General features: G+C 38.2%; 1 long non-coding RNA gene across 1 annotated transcript; it reads left to right on the top strand.

The window, feature by feature from the left end:
• The first annotated feature begins 4,196 nt into the window (after positions 1–4,196).
• Positions 4,197–6,986, top strand: LOC110739175. The gene is made up of 3 exons (XR_002514738.1): positions 4,197–5,080; positions 6,430–6,617; positions 6,721–6,986. It is a non-coding gene; the product is annotated as an uncharacterized LOC110739175 (long non-coding RNA).
• The last annotated feature ends 11,071 nt before the right edge of the window (positions 6,987–18,057 follow it).

The following is an 18,057-nucleotide window of genomic DNA, read 5'->3' on the forward strand; positions in this document are numbered from 1 at the left end:
GGGCCAATTGCCCGAACTCCATCCTGTACACATAAGTTAAGTACATGGCAAACACATCTAGTATGAAGAGCTTCACCGTCTAATAGTACATCGGTTAAGTTTTGTTTGATAAGATTAGCTGTGTATGTCATAGAGGTTGCATTATCAAAAGTCATAGACATCATTTTATCTCGAAGGTTGTATTCGTCTATTGCTTGCATTAAATGGTGAGCAATGTTAATGCCGGTGTGTGGGTATTCCAGCATTTTGAAATGTATTATTCTTTTTTGTAACATCCATTGATCATCTACCCAATGGCAAGTCACACATAAATAGTGATATTTATAACCACTATCCCAAGAATCGGCTGTTAAAGATACTCTACAGTTAAGGTTACTCAATTCGGCTTGTAACCGGACTTTGTACTCTAGGAAATTTTTCATTGCTGCGGAACGAACAGTTTTCCTAGAGATTCTTTTATGTTGGGGTTGTAGTGCTTTGTTAATGTAGGTGTTGAATGCGTCACTTTCCGAGAAAAGAAAAGGTTGTTCAGCGTGTACTATCATTTTTCCTAGTTTATCCCTATCCCTCTCATAGTTGTATGTAAAGCCGTATGGATGGAATTGGGAAATTTTGGGCTGGGTTGGATCACTAGCTGGTTTTGCACAAGCTTTCATGTGTCTAGATAAGTGTCCCGTCCCGTTTTTGGTAACTGCCGTGAATACACTATTACATGTTTTACATTTTGCCCATTGTTCACCATCTTTACTTAGGACAAAATAACGCCATACCTCACTCCTTCGGTTTTTCAAAAGTAGCATCTCAGTTTCGGTTAACCATTCATGATGTGTGTATTGGTTAGTAGGGGGACTAGTGGGAGTGGCAGTAGAAGGGGTAGTAGAACCGGAGGGAATTCGGGTACTTTCTTGGCTACCTTGGCTAGAACAATAGTTTTGTTGATTACCGATATAATTAGGTGGAAATTGGTATGGTGGTTGTGGAAATTGGTTTAGTGGTGGTGCTGGAAATCCCGACGTATTATATGGCTCATAGCCCGGGGGGAAGTAAATGGGGTCATTGGTTTGACTCGTAATTTGGGGGCTCGTTGTATTTGGTGGTTCCCTAGAACTACTACTACGGATAAGTCGGCCTTTCCCCCTAGACCTAGATGATGGGTTGTTCGATGCCATAATTAACAATTAATTTTTTAATAAAAAGTGGTTAACTATAATAATAATAATTAATAACAACAATTTTAACAATAAAAATATCAATAATAATAATTAATAACAACAACTATAACAATAACAATAACAACAAAAATAAATAATAACAACAATTGTAACAATAATAATAATTAATAACAACAATTATAACAACAACAATAACAATTAACAACAATAATAATTAAACAAGATTATTCTAATAATAACAATAAAACAATAATAAATTTAAGATTAGTTTAGATCTTACAACCGTGCTTCAACGCTCCACTAATTACGATTACGAACTTTTTAATTTTTTCCGATATTAGGAAAATAATTAGAGAATTTAAGAGAATAATTAGAGAATTTAAGAAAATAAGGATTATTAGAGATTTAGAGAATATAAGAGATAAGAAGAAGAGATTGTGATTTTGTGATTTGGGAATGAAATGGAGGTGAGTATTTATAGAATTTTTGGCAAAAAACTAGCCGTTAATTAGCCGTTGAACTAGCCGTTGGCCCGCGGGCCGTGCTTGCGGGCCGTGCCTGCGGGCCGTGCCTTCGGGCCGTGCCTGCGGGCCAGCACGGCGGGCCTTGCTCGTGCTCGTGCCGGGCCGTGCCTGGGAATTCTCCACCGTGTCCGTGGCACGGCCCGTGGCACGGAAGTCGACGTTCGTGCCGTGCCGTGCTTGACTTCGGGCCGTGCCGGGCTGCTCCGAACGGCGGGCCGTGCCGGGCGGCACGCGGGCCAACCCGGCCCGTGCCCAGGTTTACTAGGAATCATTATTATCATTCAAAACATCAAATCAAGGAAAACATCCTAACATGATACTAGGAATCAAAATAGGAACCTAAACATGATTTATATATCATAATATCAATAAAAACAATTAAAGCACTTACTTGGATGCCTCGTATCTCTTTCTAATAACAAAATTTATACATTAGTAACTTCAAGGAAAATAATAATCAAACAATTAAATCAAATAATTGAAATAGAGATTAAGAAAGTTTAGACTAGATTTGGGACCAAATCCTCTGAAATCAACCTTGCACGTCTAGGGCGAGGCAACTTCGAACAATGCTAGGTATGTCTAGTGATAATGTATGATGAATTGTGTTTGTAAAAGGTTAGGCTTAGAAAAGAGGGAGAGAGAGAATAAGTATTAGCTTTGAGAGAGAAAAGAATTAGAGAGTTTTTTGTTGAGTGATGATGATTAAAAATAGAGGTCTAAGGACCCTATTTATAACGAAAATCAGTTCGGATTTGATAAAAAAATAAGCAGAGTTTGAAGAGGAATAAAACTCAACGATGTCGCCGCAACTTCCTCTGTTGCCGCTCGACAGGGTGCAGCGCCGCGCGACAGAGTATGTCGCCGCGCGATAGGCCTGTTGTCCGGCGCTGCAAGATAGTTTTTTCGGATTTTTTTTTTATCATATATTTTGTTCCAGAAGTCCAAATAAGGAATATAATATATCGTTGGAATGTTCTTGAAGTATACTTTCCAACCCAATTGTATTTAGCTTAAAATCTTTTGTAGATAAAAATATATGACCGAGATAGTGGAAGGGTGTCAGTTTTGGATAGAGTTTCATATTCCATTCATATCTTTTTCGTTATTGTTCGGAATTAATATTATAATATATCATTGGAAAGATAATTTCAAGATATATCCAACCATATAAGATTTGGAAAAGATTATGAGGCACGAAAATAATATCTGAGTGTCTTTGAACATCTTTAAATTCGAATAGAATTAGGATTAATAGAAAGGAAAATTTTTATAAAAGGAAAGTTTTTATTTAACTCAAATTCTTTAATCTTATCTTTTCCAAAAGAATAATTAAGATCTTTTAGAAACTTATATAAGCTTCTAATCAATCCTAATTATTTTAGGAAAAGGATTAGACCTTTGGACCCTCCACATGATCATTGAGCCGCAGGTAAAAACGGTTTGGCCAATGTTTAGTATTTTGGCCATAACTTCCTCATTATTAATCAGAATTAGGCCTATAATATATTGTTGGAAAGCTCTTTTTGAGCCCAATCCAACTACACTATTATTGGACCCTTTCCATAAACCAAACTAAATTATATTGGCTATTTTCATAAAATAGGTTTCCGAAAAAAGAGAGAAAGAAGAGAATTGTAATAAAAACTAACTCAATACTATACTTTCCACACTTTCACTTCATTCGATTGTGATTCGACGTGAAAAGTATTCATCACCGGGTTTGGTTTTGGGGAGAAACAAATGGGTGTTTACAAAGGGTTTAACCCTTCTTTCCACACATTTCACACCTAAATTCTGACTTTTTAGAGAGAGAAAGAGATAGCGTTAAGAGAGAGAAACTCGACATCCGTTCGCCTGAGATTTCGCGTTTCCCGGCTGCTTTTCGAGGAATACATTCGTTCACCGCGTGTAGCAGTTTTCATATTTCCATTGATAAGTTAACGGTAACCGCCCGTACTCCTTTCAAGATTTTTATAATTTTCCGCTTGTGTAGTCAGGCTTCAAAAATAAAAAGGACTCTCCATCAACCCACATGGCACCGACTAGGTCATTCAGCCGGTCTCCTAGTACGACTGAATCTAGAATCGGGGGTGCCTTTTCTTGAAATTCAGACCTGCTTTTCTCATCCCCAAACACCAACTTTCATTTGCGTCGTCTCTTTTGCGTCAGTCGTAGAAACCAGCGAAGCAAATGATATATTTTAGTTTCATTATAAGTTATTTGTGTCGCTCATTAGCTATGAAGCGACATAAAAGCCTGATATGCTTCAGCTTTATGTTATTTGCGTCGCATTTATTTATTAGAACGACACAAATAACAATCTTATTTGCGTCACTCCTGTAGGATAAAGTGACGCAAATGAATTTGTGAGTTATTTGCGTCACTTCTTTAATTAGTGAGCGACGCAAATAGTTAATTCACATCATTACATTACATTTAAGTTATTTGTGTCACTTCTTTAATTATTGAGAGAAGCAGATAAGTATAGGTTAGTAATTAGTTCTAAATTTTTTACCCATCTCGCCATTTGCTTCTGCCTCCAAATTCGATATACCCACAAAAAAAATATTCTTGCTACCCATTTGTTGCTTCCTTCAACAACTGAATTCAACATAGCAATTTGACCAAATCAAAACCTCAATAAATAGAAAGATCGAAGCCGATAATCTCTCATTTTGTAGCACAAAATCGAACCAAAACCCCCAGCAAAATCGAACACTAAAAACCTTATAAAATTGAGCAAAAACCCCCCAATTCGAGAAGAAGTTCGCTGTATAAACCCCCAACAAATTCGAACCATGCAAACTTCAAAAAAATCGAACATTTTCTAGACAAAACCCCCCCAATTTGAGCAGAAATTCTAACCTCAACCCCCAGCAATTTCAAACCCTGAAACCCCAAAAAAATTGAACATTTTTGAGCCAAAAACCCCCCAATTCAAGCAGAAATTCAAACCTAAAACCCCAAAAAATATGAACCCTTGTTTTCTTTATGATTTTTGTTGATTTAATGGCTGAATTTTGCCACAATTCCAGGTTTTTTTCCCCTTATTTTAGGGTTTTGTGTTATTTTTTATTGGGTGCTCTTCAATTGTTGTTTTCAATGCATTTATTGATATAATATTTGAATTTTGCCTCTAACTTTGGGATATGTTTGGCTTTCTTGGGTTATTGTGATGTTTTATTATTTCAAATCGCTTGTGTTTTGGAATTGTTATTAGAAAAGTGATGCTTTACAGATTTGATAAAGAAGGAAATCGATGGAAAGAAAGGGGTAGGTACATTGAAGTTTCTAAAGCATAAGGTTTATGGGAAAGTTTCTAAAGCAGCACTTAAAGAACTCCCTGTAAAAAGAAGAGGCCGAGAAAAAGACATTGATTAGGTATGTTTATTGCTTGTTTAATAATTTATGTTGTTTAATATATGAGTCAATGATTAATGTATTTGTCTATCTATAATGAGTGCTTAATAGCATATCCCCTACTTCTATATATTTACGATTTTTTTTTATATTTTAGTTTTATGCGTTTTCTATTCGCTACTTTAAATTAACTTAATGTTATATGGGTTATATCATTTGATTTTATAATATTAGAATCTTTTTGGTTAGATGTTTAAAGACTATTGTAGTGATTTGCATTAAATTGTAAGCAGCTATAATATCTTTACAAAATCTGTTCATATAATGCAATTAAGCTGTCTAATAAACTTGTATCCAAGTTCTAAGGCTTAGTTGTTGGGGTGGGGGTTTAAGGGGACTAAAAAACTGAATATTACTAATAAATTTAGGCCTTTAAATACGCTACAGATATGTTAGCAAAACTTAGAAAACAAAGCTAAGAAATTGTATTAAACTTCAAGGAGAACAACCCTTACAAGCAAAACATGCTTACCAGACTTTCCAGCTTTACCACTTCACAAAACCTGACTTTATTAACTGACTTTTAGATATATCCTTGTATATAAAGTCCCTAGAATTTATGGCTTATCTTTTGTTATTTGGTATAATATTGTAGAACTTTTAAAATGTGAATCTTATAAAGATCTAAGATATAATTTACTTCTAAGAAACACAATCTTACTAACTTCACTTATATATCTCATATGAGCTGCATGTTTTGATGTATGTAGTTTCCTATGTCTGAAATTTTGTTCTCTACTTAGGTAAAACATATTGAGTTGTAGCAATATAGGATAGTTTTGCTCTGCTTTGCTCTTGGTTTTTCCTTGTCCTTGTATAAATTAACTGATTATCATTGATACCACCATCGATTATTAAGGTGAAAAGTTTGCTAGATGATTGAGTAGCTTTTAGATGTCATTTTTTTGTAGTATGTAGAATTACCTGCTTTATTAACTGCTTTTGTGCAAGGTCACAACTCACATATTTGTGTTCTCGCTGCTTTATTGCTGTTAGCTATTATGAATTGATTACTTAGTCATCATTGTTCCATTGAAAATGTTTAATGTATAATAGTAGGGCAATACTTGTAAAATTAGTTACATTGGTTTGTCAATTGCTTTCCAATCAAGTGTCTGATTGAAACACCCTCTCCGTGCTTGAAATTTTGAGAATAGCTGCAGTTATAATCATTGAGTCTATCTTATTTATGTCTTATTGTATGATTATATATCATGATTAGGATGATGTTAACCACATATTTATTTATATTTTCATTAGGTTTTTAGTCTGTATACTTGTATATAGAACACAGGTATATGTATTATCAGATTGCCAGTATATGCTCCATGTATATACCCTTGAGAAAGTGAGAAACATTCCAATGTTGCGTTTGTAGCTGATTGTATGCCTTGTTTTCTATCACAAGAAAGAGAATCTACATGAGTGTGACTACTACGTCATGCGTTATATGTACGAAATCCTTGAACATCATCATAACAGTGAGGATCTTATTAAGGTATGAGTTGTCAAATATTTCATTTTTGTTTTATAAATACAATTGAATGTTAGCTACAATCTTGAATTTAAACTTTGCTATTGTATATTTGTTGTGTTGATAGGAATTTTCAAGAACTACACCGTATAGCGAGGAGGAGATAAATCAGATTCGAGATATTTGGGCCAAGTATTTAATATTTAATGTTGAACATTAGATTTACACTTAACAAATATTGGACTCTTATTTTGGATTATAGGCTGGACATGAATGAATTTGGTTAATTGTTGTTGGGATAATGAGTAAAATGTCAATGATATTGAGATGTAAACTTATTGGACATGTTGTTAATATAATGCCGTCATTCCCAATTTTATGGGTAGGCCAAAATACAAAGGAAACTCTGACAAAATTTACATTTCCATTCATTAATATTGCATTTTTATTTTAATTATTGGTGTTAGCATATTACATAAATTGATGTGTCCAATTTATATAGTGTTTTACCCCCGTCCCTTGGTCATAATTAGCAGTGTTTTTGGCTCTTTAGAGCCACTTTTATTACTAATTGGTGTTTTCTAGTGTTTTTGTAGTTTTTCTTGAGTTTTGTAGTATATTGCACATTTAGAGCGTCTTCTAGGTTTTTCATGGAGCAACTACCAGAGGAAACCGGGGCATTTGGACCGAGTATTCAAGAACCGAAGTGGAAATTCGGATTGGGCCAAAGAATCAAGCCCAATCAAAGTCCAAACCTCGAGGAAGAGACCGGGCCCGATCGGGCAAGCTTGCGCTCGATCGAGCGGGCGCGCAGAAGAGAGCACCAGCATGAAGGTGCACCCGATCAGTTGAGCATTAGCTTGATTGAGCGTGGCTGGCTAGGAGGGTCCTAAAGAGAAAGGCGGGCACGATCGGGCGCGTGTTTTTGGAGTCGAGATTTTAGTTTTCAATTAGGATTTGTTTTAGGGATGTTTTAAGTACGATTTTTGTATGTCATTTTGATTACCTTCTCTTTTAGACTTTCTCTCTCTACTTAGAATATTTTCTCTCTCTTAAATTCTCTCAACTTTGTTCTTAATTCTATTCCTTAATCTAGATTTCTTTTGGTAACAATTTCTTCTCTTTTTAATTTAAGTTATTTTCTTTAATTCTTTCATCATGTCTTATTTTATTGTTTTGATTAGTTTAGATTTAATTATGCTTGAGTAGTTTTATTTATAGGGTTTATAGGGATCTAATAAATAATATGAAGGGGTATTTTATGATTGTTGATTATCAATGCTTCATTATTTTCCTATTGATTGATTTAATGCTATGCAATTAGGTTTGGCCAGATTTAATTGTATGAGTTTAGCAATATTGATTCAAGATTCGAGAGATAAAAATTGATGTTTAGGCTTATTTTCAATAGGCGGGCTAATTTATAAATGGTTAAGTCGAGAATCGAGAGATGAGATTTAATACCGGGAAACTAACTCTGTGATTGTAATACGTAGCGAAAGCCCTTTATAATCTAATTAATTGATGCATTGATGATTTCTTATTATTATTTACCCTTGAATATTGTTTATTAGTTTACCTATGCCCTAGATTTTTCCTTCATTGATTTACCCCTTATTTTACTCCCTTCCTACTCTTACCTTTAGCAATTTAATTACCTTTTCACAATAATTTGGTTACTTGGTAATTTAGATTGCTTCTAATTAATAAGGAATAAATTGACCTGTTTACCTGAGGTTCGACCCTTCTTCCCTATCTACATAGTTAGTGGATTCGGGCTATGGTGGTGTTGGTACGAGCCATGGTTGTGCCGGCTCGAGCTATGGAAGAGGCTACCAGAGGATGGACGAGGATGATGACAAAGAGTAGCTTCTCCTAGCTACACTCCGAAGTCAATGAGGGCATTGCTTGATTTGGCTTGGGGGGAGATTTCTTGTACATATGGTAACTCTTCCTCTCTTTTATCTATTTATTGCTTTTCTGTATTGATTTTATTGCTTTCTAGTGTAGTTTTTATTGCTATCCTTTATGAAAAAATACAAAAAAATTGGAAAATAAAAAATTCAAAAATACGTTCCAATAAATTGTAAATCATGCTTCCCTGTGTCCTATACTTGGAAAATATTGTTTTGATTCTTGGTATATGATAATGAGCTTTGTGAATTTATCGATCATGATTTGAATTTAATTGTTTGGATGCCTAAATATGCGTCAATTTTGCCAACTATTTGTGAATATAGTGCTTGACTAGTTGATTTGGTTAGGAATTGTGTGATAGTTCCTAGTATGTCAAGGAATTTGAGCATTGGTTCACAACTATTAGTAATGTTTGTATGACTCAATATTATGCACATTGAGGAGGACCAAGGCATTTGTTCTCTTCGGTAGCCTTTCAATGATATTAGATACATTTGTTCCCTTCTTGCTACCCATGTTGTTGCTTGTGCCCTTTTTATTGATTGTTTAGCTACATTACAAGCCTATATGAGCCCCATTGGTTACTAGTCCCAAGCTTGGCTTGGGGGAGCTATTAGTTGGCGAGGTGAGGGAGTTGTGGTGTGCATATTATTTGCACAATGTGGGAATAAAAGAAGAGTGATTGTTCTTTTAGTATTATGATTGGAAAAATATTGATGTTTTGTGTTTCAAAGTTGAAAATTTCCAATGTGAGATAAAAAGAAAAAGAAAAAGACCAAAGAAAAAAATTGTTTTAAATGTTCAAATGTTCTATGCGAAGGCTGCTAAAAAAAATAAAAAAAATATAAGAATATAAAAAAAATTCAAAAGAAGAAAAAAAAAAGTTCAAGTTTGAAAAAATTCAAAAGAAAGAAAAGAAAAAGAATAAGTAGATCCAAGTTTGTTTTAATTCACTCTAGTTCTTATTATCATACTTTGTGAGTGAATATGTAAGTGTTGGGATTGATGTTATGTATGGGATTGCTTGGTGAATTTTTGTCGAGTTAATTTGTGATTAGAGATATTTTGGGTCATTACTTGTTTTTGACCTTGGGTTTTTTTAGGATATGGCTCCCTTAAGCATGGCTTTTCTCTCACATTTTCCTAAATTTATCCTACCCTTTACCCTAGCCTTACATTACAAGCTTTAAAGACCTTCCGACCTTTTTGCATAAGAGTTGTATGAATGTGAAAGTGTTGATTATCAATGCAAGTTATGATTTGACATATTTCGAGTCGACTAGTAGGTTGTGCGCACATTTCTTTAAACACACGAGAGTGTGAGTTGGGAGGGAATTGTTCATATATAAAGGGGTTGGTTGGAGAGCGATCGAGTACATCTTTTACTCGCCACATAAATGAGAGTTGAGTGTGTGAGCACTAGTCTTGAATTCTATAAGCACATGTGGTTTGCTCTACTTGTCAATTGTTGGGGAGGACGAATAATTAGATGAATGAGATTGACTGACATTGAAGCATGTTCATTAGATTTATCTTGAATCGCTTTTGCTTGATTTTGTTAACTTGGGATAAAGCATGTTTTATATGTTCATTGATGAGCTCTTTGCTTAGAGACAAGCAAAGGTTTGGCTTGGGGGACTTCGATGTGTACAATTTATATAGTGTTTTTACCCCCGTCCTTTGGTCATAATATGTAGTGTTTTTGGCTCTTTAGAGCCACTTTTATTACTAATTGGTGTTTTCTAGTGTTTTTGTAGTTTTGCTTGAGTTTTGTAGGAAATTGCACATTTGAAGCGTTTTCCGGGTTTTTCATGGAGCAACTACGAGCATTAGGAGGACACGACCATTTTTGAAGCCCAAGACCTGTTAGAGCCGATGATTAAGGGCTCGGTGTGTGATACCGGGGCATTTGGACCGAGTATTCAAGGAAATCCGGATTGGGCCAAAGAATCAAGTCCAATCGAAGTCCAAGCCTCGAGTATAGACCGAGCCCGATTAGGCAAGCTTGCTCCCGATCAGGCGGGAGCGCAGAAGAGAGCACCAGCATGAAGGCGCGCCCGATCGGGTGAGCATTAGCTCGATCAGGTGCGGCTGGGCAGGAGGGTCCTGAAGAAAAAGGCGAGCACGGTCGGGCGTGTGTTTTTGGAGCCGAGATTTTAGTTTTCAATTAGGATTTGTTTTAGGGATGTTTTAAGTACGATTTTTGTACGTAATTTTGATTGCCTTCTCTTTTAGACTCTCTCTACTTAGAATATTTTCTCTCTCTTAAATTCTCTCAACTTTGTTCTTAATTCTATTCCTTAATCTAGATTTCTTTTGGTAACAATTTCTTCTCTTTTAATTTCAGTTATTTTTTTTAATTCTTTCATCATGTCTTATTTTATTGTTTTGATTAGTTTAGATTTAATTATGCTTGACTAATTTTATTTCTAGGGTTTATGGGGATCTAATATATAATATGAAGGGGTAATTTATGATTGTTGATTATCAATGCTTGATTATTTTCCTATTGATTGATTTAATGTTATGCAATTAGGTTTGGCCAGATTTAATTGTATGAGTTTAGCAATATTGATTGGATATTCGAGAGATGAGAATTGATGTTTAGGCTTAGTTTCAATAGGCAAACTAATTTATAAATGGTTAAGTCGAGATTCGAGAGATGAGATTTAATACCGGTAAATTAACTCTGTGATTAAAATACGTAGCGAAAGCCCTTTATAATCTGATTAATTGATGCATTGATGATTGCTTATTATGATTTACTTTGGAATATTGTTTATTAGTGAACCTATTCCCTAGGTTTTTCCTTCATTGATTTACCTCTATTTTACTCCCTTCTTACTCTAACCTTTAGTAGTTTAATTACCTTTTAACAATAATTTGGTTACTTGATAATTTAGATTGCTTCTAATTAATTAGGAATAAATTGACCTGTTTCCCTGTGGTTTGAACCTTCTTCCCTATCTACATAGTTAGTGGATTTATGTTTTATTTTTGATTAGGTGAATACGACTTGAGCCTATCAGATATACCACTACCAAGGGAAACATGTACTACAAACATATACAAGCAATTATTATAATTAAAAATAAAAAAAAATCACATTATTTGCGTCACTCATTAAACAAACAAGTGACGAAAATAACTCGCATTTGTATTGTCTAGTAAGTCATTTGCGTCACCCATATACAAACAAGTGACGCAAAAAAAAACAAGAAGTTGCTCAGAACAACTTTTTTTGTCACTTGTTTATAAAGGAGTGACGCATATAACTCTTATTTACGTAACTTGTTTATAAAGGAATGATGCAAATAACTCTTATTTGCGCCTAGGAGCGACACAAATCATTTAAAAGTCATTTGCCTAGGAGCGACACAAATCATTTAAAAGTCATTTGCCTCGCGAGCAGTTGCGTTGCTCATAGAAGCGACGCAAATACACTGTAAACGTGCGACGCAAATAATCCTTTTTCTACTAGTGTATGTAGGAGACCATGATAGAGTAAAAAAACGGCTATTAAGCTGAGCAAGTAGCGCGCTGGAAGAGTGTCCGCTGATGAATTTATACCCGATGAGGAATACAAGGATTCGGAGAAGGAGCAAGAGCGAGAAAAAGAGCAAGAGCAGGCGGGCTCTTCTCTGGGTGGCACCCCTTCAACACCTAGTGACACAATATTTTATAGGGCAGATGGCGACGACGATGCCTCAGACTTAGGGTGTAATGAAAGAGGGTCAGGCGGCGAGGAAGCCGCCGAGATATCCGGCTTAGAGGCGTTTGTCTCTAATCAAGAGGAAATTGCGGCTAAGTATCAGCAAGGCTAGGGGGCCAGTTCAACCAAATCCCTTAACAAATAAAATGCACACTAGGGAATTAGCTATAGTACAAAGAAGCTTTAGGGCTTTTGCAGATGCACACCTAGTAGAAGAGGGGTGGAAAATAGAGGTTCTCCCGCCTGAGGCAACGATTTCCTGGAAGAACTACATTGAGAATGTCGGCAACTGTTTCAGCTACTATGAGGCTGTGATTAAAGCTGGCCTCCACTTCCCCCTTCACAACGGGATTAAAAGAATTTTGAAGGGGTATGACGTGGGAGTTTGGCAACTCACCCTAAACTCATGGATCAATATACTAGGCTACATTGCCACCTGCAAGTATCAAGACATTTAGCCCAGTTTTGCTGCATTTGCTAATATGCACTATATGAGCCGGGCCCCATGCAGGTATGGTGCGTGGTACACTCTAACCACACACCCGGAATACTTGATTACCTTGGACAAGCCGTCCAAATGGTCTGGCTGGAAGGACAGATTTTACTTGATCTGTTCTCCAACTTTGGGGCACAAACGATTCCTTTGTCGGTACAATCAGGACCCGGAGCTGCTCAGGAAGAAGTGTGCCCTGCCCCGAATATCTTCTAGGGCTTACGAGCAAATTATGGAGCCGGGCTTCTTTAAAACCACCACCATTCTCTTAGAAGATTGGAGTCAAATAATTGTTCCTAGGAACTGGATACCCTATCCGGACTTCTTTAAGAACGAGGCCTTCCTCTCCGCCTGTGGGCTTAGCCCTATGTTCAAGCAGGGTACACTTATAACACACCCGGAAAATTGCCGTATGTATTGATATCTTATTTGTTTTTTGTTTATCTTTTGACTCAATGTTGCCTTATCTTTTGCAGACAAAGGGAAGAACATGGTGCCTCAAAAGATGACGTCTGCTAAATAGGTTGCTCTTCTGAAGAAAGAGCAGACACTGGAGAAGAAGGCGGCTTTGGAGGCCAAGGAAGCCAAGAAGGGAGGGGTAAGCCGCTAGCTGTACCCCTTTTGTTCAACTTTTGAATTACCCGGCTGCAACTCTTTTATTCAACTCATGAATTTCCTATTATAACTCCATTTGTATATCTTATTATGTTGTTTGCAGAGAGGAAGCAAGTCTATCCCCCGCTCAATCACCAAGCTGTTAAAGCAGCTAGGCTGTGATTAAAGCTGGCCTCCACTTCCCCCTTCACAACGGGATTAAAAGAATTTTGAAGGGGTATGACGTGGGAGTTTGGCAACTCACCCTAAACTCATGGATCAATATACTAGGCTACATTGCCACCTGCAAGTATCAAGACATTTAGCCCAGTTTTGCTGCATTTGCTAATATGCACTATATGAGCCGGGCCCCATGCAGGTATGGTGCGTGGTACACTCTAACCACACACCCGGAATACTTGATTACCTTGGACAAGCCGTCCAAATGGTCTGGCTGGAAGGACAGATTTTACTTGATATGTTCTCCAACTTTGGGGCACAAACGATTCCTTTGTCGGTACAATCAGGACCCGGAGCTGCTCGGGAAGAAGTGTGCCCTGCCCCGAATATCTTCTAGGGCTTACGAGCAAATTATGGAGCCGGGCTTCTTTAAAACCACCACCATTCTCTTAGAAGATTGGAGTCAAATAATTGTTCCTAGGAACTGGATACCCTATCCGGACTTCTTTAAGAACGAGGCCTTCCTCTCCGCCTGTGGGCTTAGCCCTATGTTCAAGCAGGGTACACTTATAACACACCCGGCAAATTGCCGTATGTATTGATATCTTATTTGTTTTTTGTTTATCTTTTGACTCAATGTTGCCTTATATTTTGCAGACAAAGGGAAGAACATGGTGCCTCAAAAGATGACGTCTGCTAAATAGGTTGCTCTTCTGAAGAAAAAGCAGACACTGGAGAAGAAGGCGGCTTTGGAGGCCAAGGAAGCCAAGAAGGGAGGGGTAAGCCGCTAGCTGTACCCCTTTTGTTCAACTTTTGAATTACCCGGCTGCAACTCTTTTATTCAACTCATGAATTTCCTATTATAACTCCATTTGTATATCTTATTATGTTGTTTGCAGAGAGGAAGCAAGTCTATCCCCCGCTCAATCACCAAGTTGTTAAAGCAGCTAGGGAGAATAAGCGGCCAGGGGATGAGCTGACTAAGACCCCGTCTAAGACAGGAAGAAAGAACCCTTCTACATCCTCTTCAGCCAACACAGATTGTCCTACAACAGGGGGCAAAACCCTAGTTGTGATGAAAGCTCTGAGCGAATGCTTGGGGCGATTTTCTAGGAAAAAGCATGATGTCTCAACGGCATCATTGAGTGGCGAGCCACTCACTACTAAAGACGGCTCTGTAGCGGCTAAAGGGAAAACTCCTCAGCCCCACGTCCAAGGTAAGACACGAATCGAACTCCCTTGGCCAGTTGACTATATGCGAGTCAAGACTCGCGTCAATCCGCCTAAAGGTTCGATGAGCAGTCGGCATGAGTCGGGTGTCGCCTGTGCTGCTTTCTCACCAAGTAATTCTTTTAGTGCAAATACCCCCTCTACTCCGCCTGACATGCAGGTGTTTTCTAAGAGGATGGTGAGGACTCTCACCCGGTCAGAGAAACTCTCTATGCCAGATCTGCAGGTTATGGATTTCGACAAGGTCTAAGGCATGTTGGCAAGGTAATCTTTTATTTTTTTACTTCACTTTTAAAAGTCTTGAGCTTACTCTGCTTACCACCTATCCCCGTCCTTTCAAAGGATGCTGAAGATAGACGAGCTTAGGGTCCCCTTCAGACAGAAGGGAGAACATGTAATTGACACTTAATAGAGGGTCGTTCAAGCTCTTAACTCTACTGAATACAGTAAAATACAATGTGATGTTGAAATTTAAGAAGTAGAGTTTATACTAGAGGAGCTGATTAGGAATTTGGCGGCTGCTAATGACGCCGCAAATGAATGGGTGGCCAAGCTTGAAGAGGGACTAAAGACTGCTCAGTAAAATCTCAAGGCCTTGGATGGATCTGATACGGAGAACACTTAGCTAAGGACAGACGTCAGCCACCTAGAGGTCGAACTCGTCCAACTTAGAAACTAGCACGAAGGCGAGATTGACCAAGAGCAGAAACAACAGGTTTTTGAGAACGAGCGGGACACAGAGGTCCGGCTGCGCATTGCATGGGGTCTGCTCCACCCCATGGTTAACTTTGATGTGCTGAAGCTTCAATACAACTACACCACTAAGGTGTACGATGCATAGCAGCTCAACAAGCAGGCCCCGCCTCCCTTCTAGGACTACGCTGTTTGAAAGGCTTTGAGGTCTCTGATGACGAGGAGGAGCCGGTTGTAGGCCAGGATGATAAAGTTCAGACTGACGAAGTTAAAGATGATCAAGTCCAAGATGGCCAGGTTCCGGGTGCTCAGACTGCAGCAAGCCTCCCAACCGGTCATGACCATCCAGAGAAGAACCATCAGTAGTGATTCACCTTCTTCGCTCTTTTATTTCAGCGGCTATATGCCAACTTTTACCTCTTTTTGGTCTCCGTGCCGAGTATTTATGTATCTTTTACAGACTAAGGAGTCGGGTGACAATTTTCTTTTCTTTGTCCCGGATAAAGATCCGGGTAGCATTATTATCTGCTTTTGACCGACTTTAAATGAAGTAGCTGGCTGAGTCGGCATGATAAATTTTCTTACTTTAATTTTTGCATTTAAGGTTTACAGTTTTTTTTTTCAGAATTTTTGCGTAACGTTTTACAACATGCGACAATTCAAATAGTATACGGGCTACTCTTGCCCTGGCGGCTGTGTAATTGGTTTTAGTACTTCTTAGATTGATTCATTTTGGAATGTTTGATACTTTAAAGAGTTTCAAATGTTCCTAAGTCAATCAATCACAGTAGTGATTTCTCCAAACCAAGTACACAACTGTCAACAACAACTATTTTACCCAACCGGGTATTCGCGTATAACTTCTTGGTGAGCCAGGGGGTAATTTCCGCCTGACAGTCAATGGAACAAGGGACATATAGTCCGCCTGTCTAATGGATCCCAGACAACATAAAGGTCGTTTGGGAAACCTGCAATCCATTGCACCTTGCTCGTTTGCCCCATTGGGGTGACTGGAACAGTTTTGTTGAATAGTATAACAGTGAACTTTATTAATTTATCGACTGATGTCACATGAAAACCAATTTTAAGCTTAATCATTCTTTTAGACTATTTTGTTCAGACAACTATGAGTTGACCAATTTGGTCGTTCAATCGTCTACATATGCTGGTAGAGCAAACGATAGAGTGCCCTTTGCGACGATAACACCCGGAGGGGCGTCAACGGACGCCATACTCAATTAGGAGCAGACGAATTTATAAAAATAATTTTGCATCCGGTCACTAGCCTTTGATAGAATATCATTTATTTGGGGGCAGCCTGTGCATTGCACAAGCGAAGGCCCACCAACTTAAATATTAGGCTAGCCGCTAAGCTTTAACCTAGCTTATTTATTTCATGGACCGTATGTGTCATTGATAGACGGTAACAGTTGGTTGCGCATGTATGTATACATAGCAATTAGATCAATATTGAATGGACCGCCTGTGTCTTTGATATACGACAACTTTTTCATTAATAGGCTTTTTATTTACAAAAATTTACAAGTCTTAGAAATAGTACTTTTTCAAGTTTTCTACATTCCAAGTTCTAGGCAGCCGCCTGCCGTCTGGAGTTTGCAGCCGCTAGGTGCCGTTTCTTACTTCTTCATAAATCCGGTAGGGACCCTCCCAATTAGGAGTTAGCTTTCCCTGCTCATCGGCCTAATAGTTGCCTCCATTTTTCGTAACTCAAAGTCCCCAACGTTTAAGTGTCGTTTGTGCACTCTCTTGTTGTAGGCACGAGTCATTATCAGATTGTAGATCTCTAGAAGCAAGGCCCATGCACTCCGGGAGTGAGTCTAATGCTAGCCGCATGGCCTCCCAGTTTGCTTCTTTATCGTATAGCATGACTTGTAGAGTCGAATGATAATGTTGGATGGGCAAGAATAGTCCACAGCCACAAGAATATAGCGCTTTCGGCCTGGTGCAGGCGTATATGGACCTAGAATGTCCATGCCCCATTTAGCAAACGGGACTGGGCTGTGGATTGATGTCAGGTCAGTAGCCGGGTGATGGATAAGTTTTCCAAATATCTAACACTTGTCACATTTTTTAACAAATTCCATGGCATCTAACTCTAGAGTGGGCCAGAAGTAATGCCGCCGGGCTCTGACGGCTTAGGATTTGCTGCCTGGATGAGAGGCACATTGTCTCGTATGCAACTCTTTGAGAACTTCTCTCCCCATTTTTGGGGTAACACACTTCAGTAAGGGCTTTAGAAACCCCGCCTTGAAGAGTTCTCCTTCTTTCATCTCGATGTTTGCTTCAAGCTTCTTCAGCACGGCTGCCTTCTGGGGTAAATTAGGGAGTGTGCCGTCTGTTAGATACGCCCAGATGCCTTCAATCCAAGTAGAACTTTGTTCTAGAATTCCAATGGGCTTATCATCAGATTTACTTCGTTTTTCCATCACTTCCCGAAAGACTGATCGATGCGTATCACAGGAGGCGGAGGATGCCAACTTTAATAGAGCACCCGCCTGTTTATTTTCAGACCGGGGAACTTGACTCAGATGAAATTGTTGAAGTATCCCCGCTTCAGCCTTGACTGCCTGTAAATATTTGATCATAGTCGGTTGGGTGGCTTCATACTCACCATGGTATTGAAA

This window comes from Chenopodium quinoa, unplaced genomic scaffold, assembly GCF_001683475.1.
Source record: "Chenopodium quinoa cultivar QQ74 unplaced genomic scaffold, ASM168347v1, whole genome shotgun sequence".
In the NCBI taxonomy this organism is placed as follows: Eukaryota; Viridiplantae; Streptophyta; class Magnoliopsida; order Caryophyllales; family Amaranthaceae; genus Chenopodium; species Chenopodium quinoa.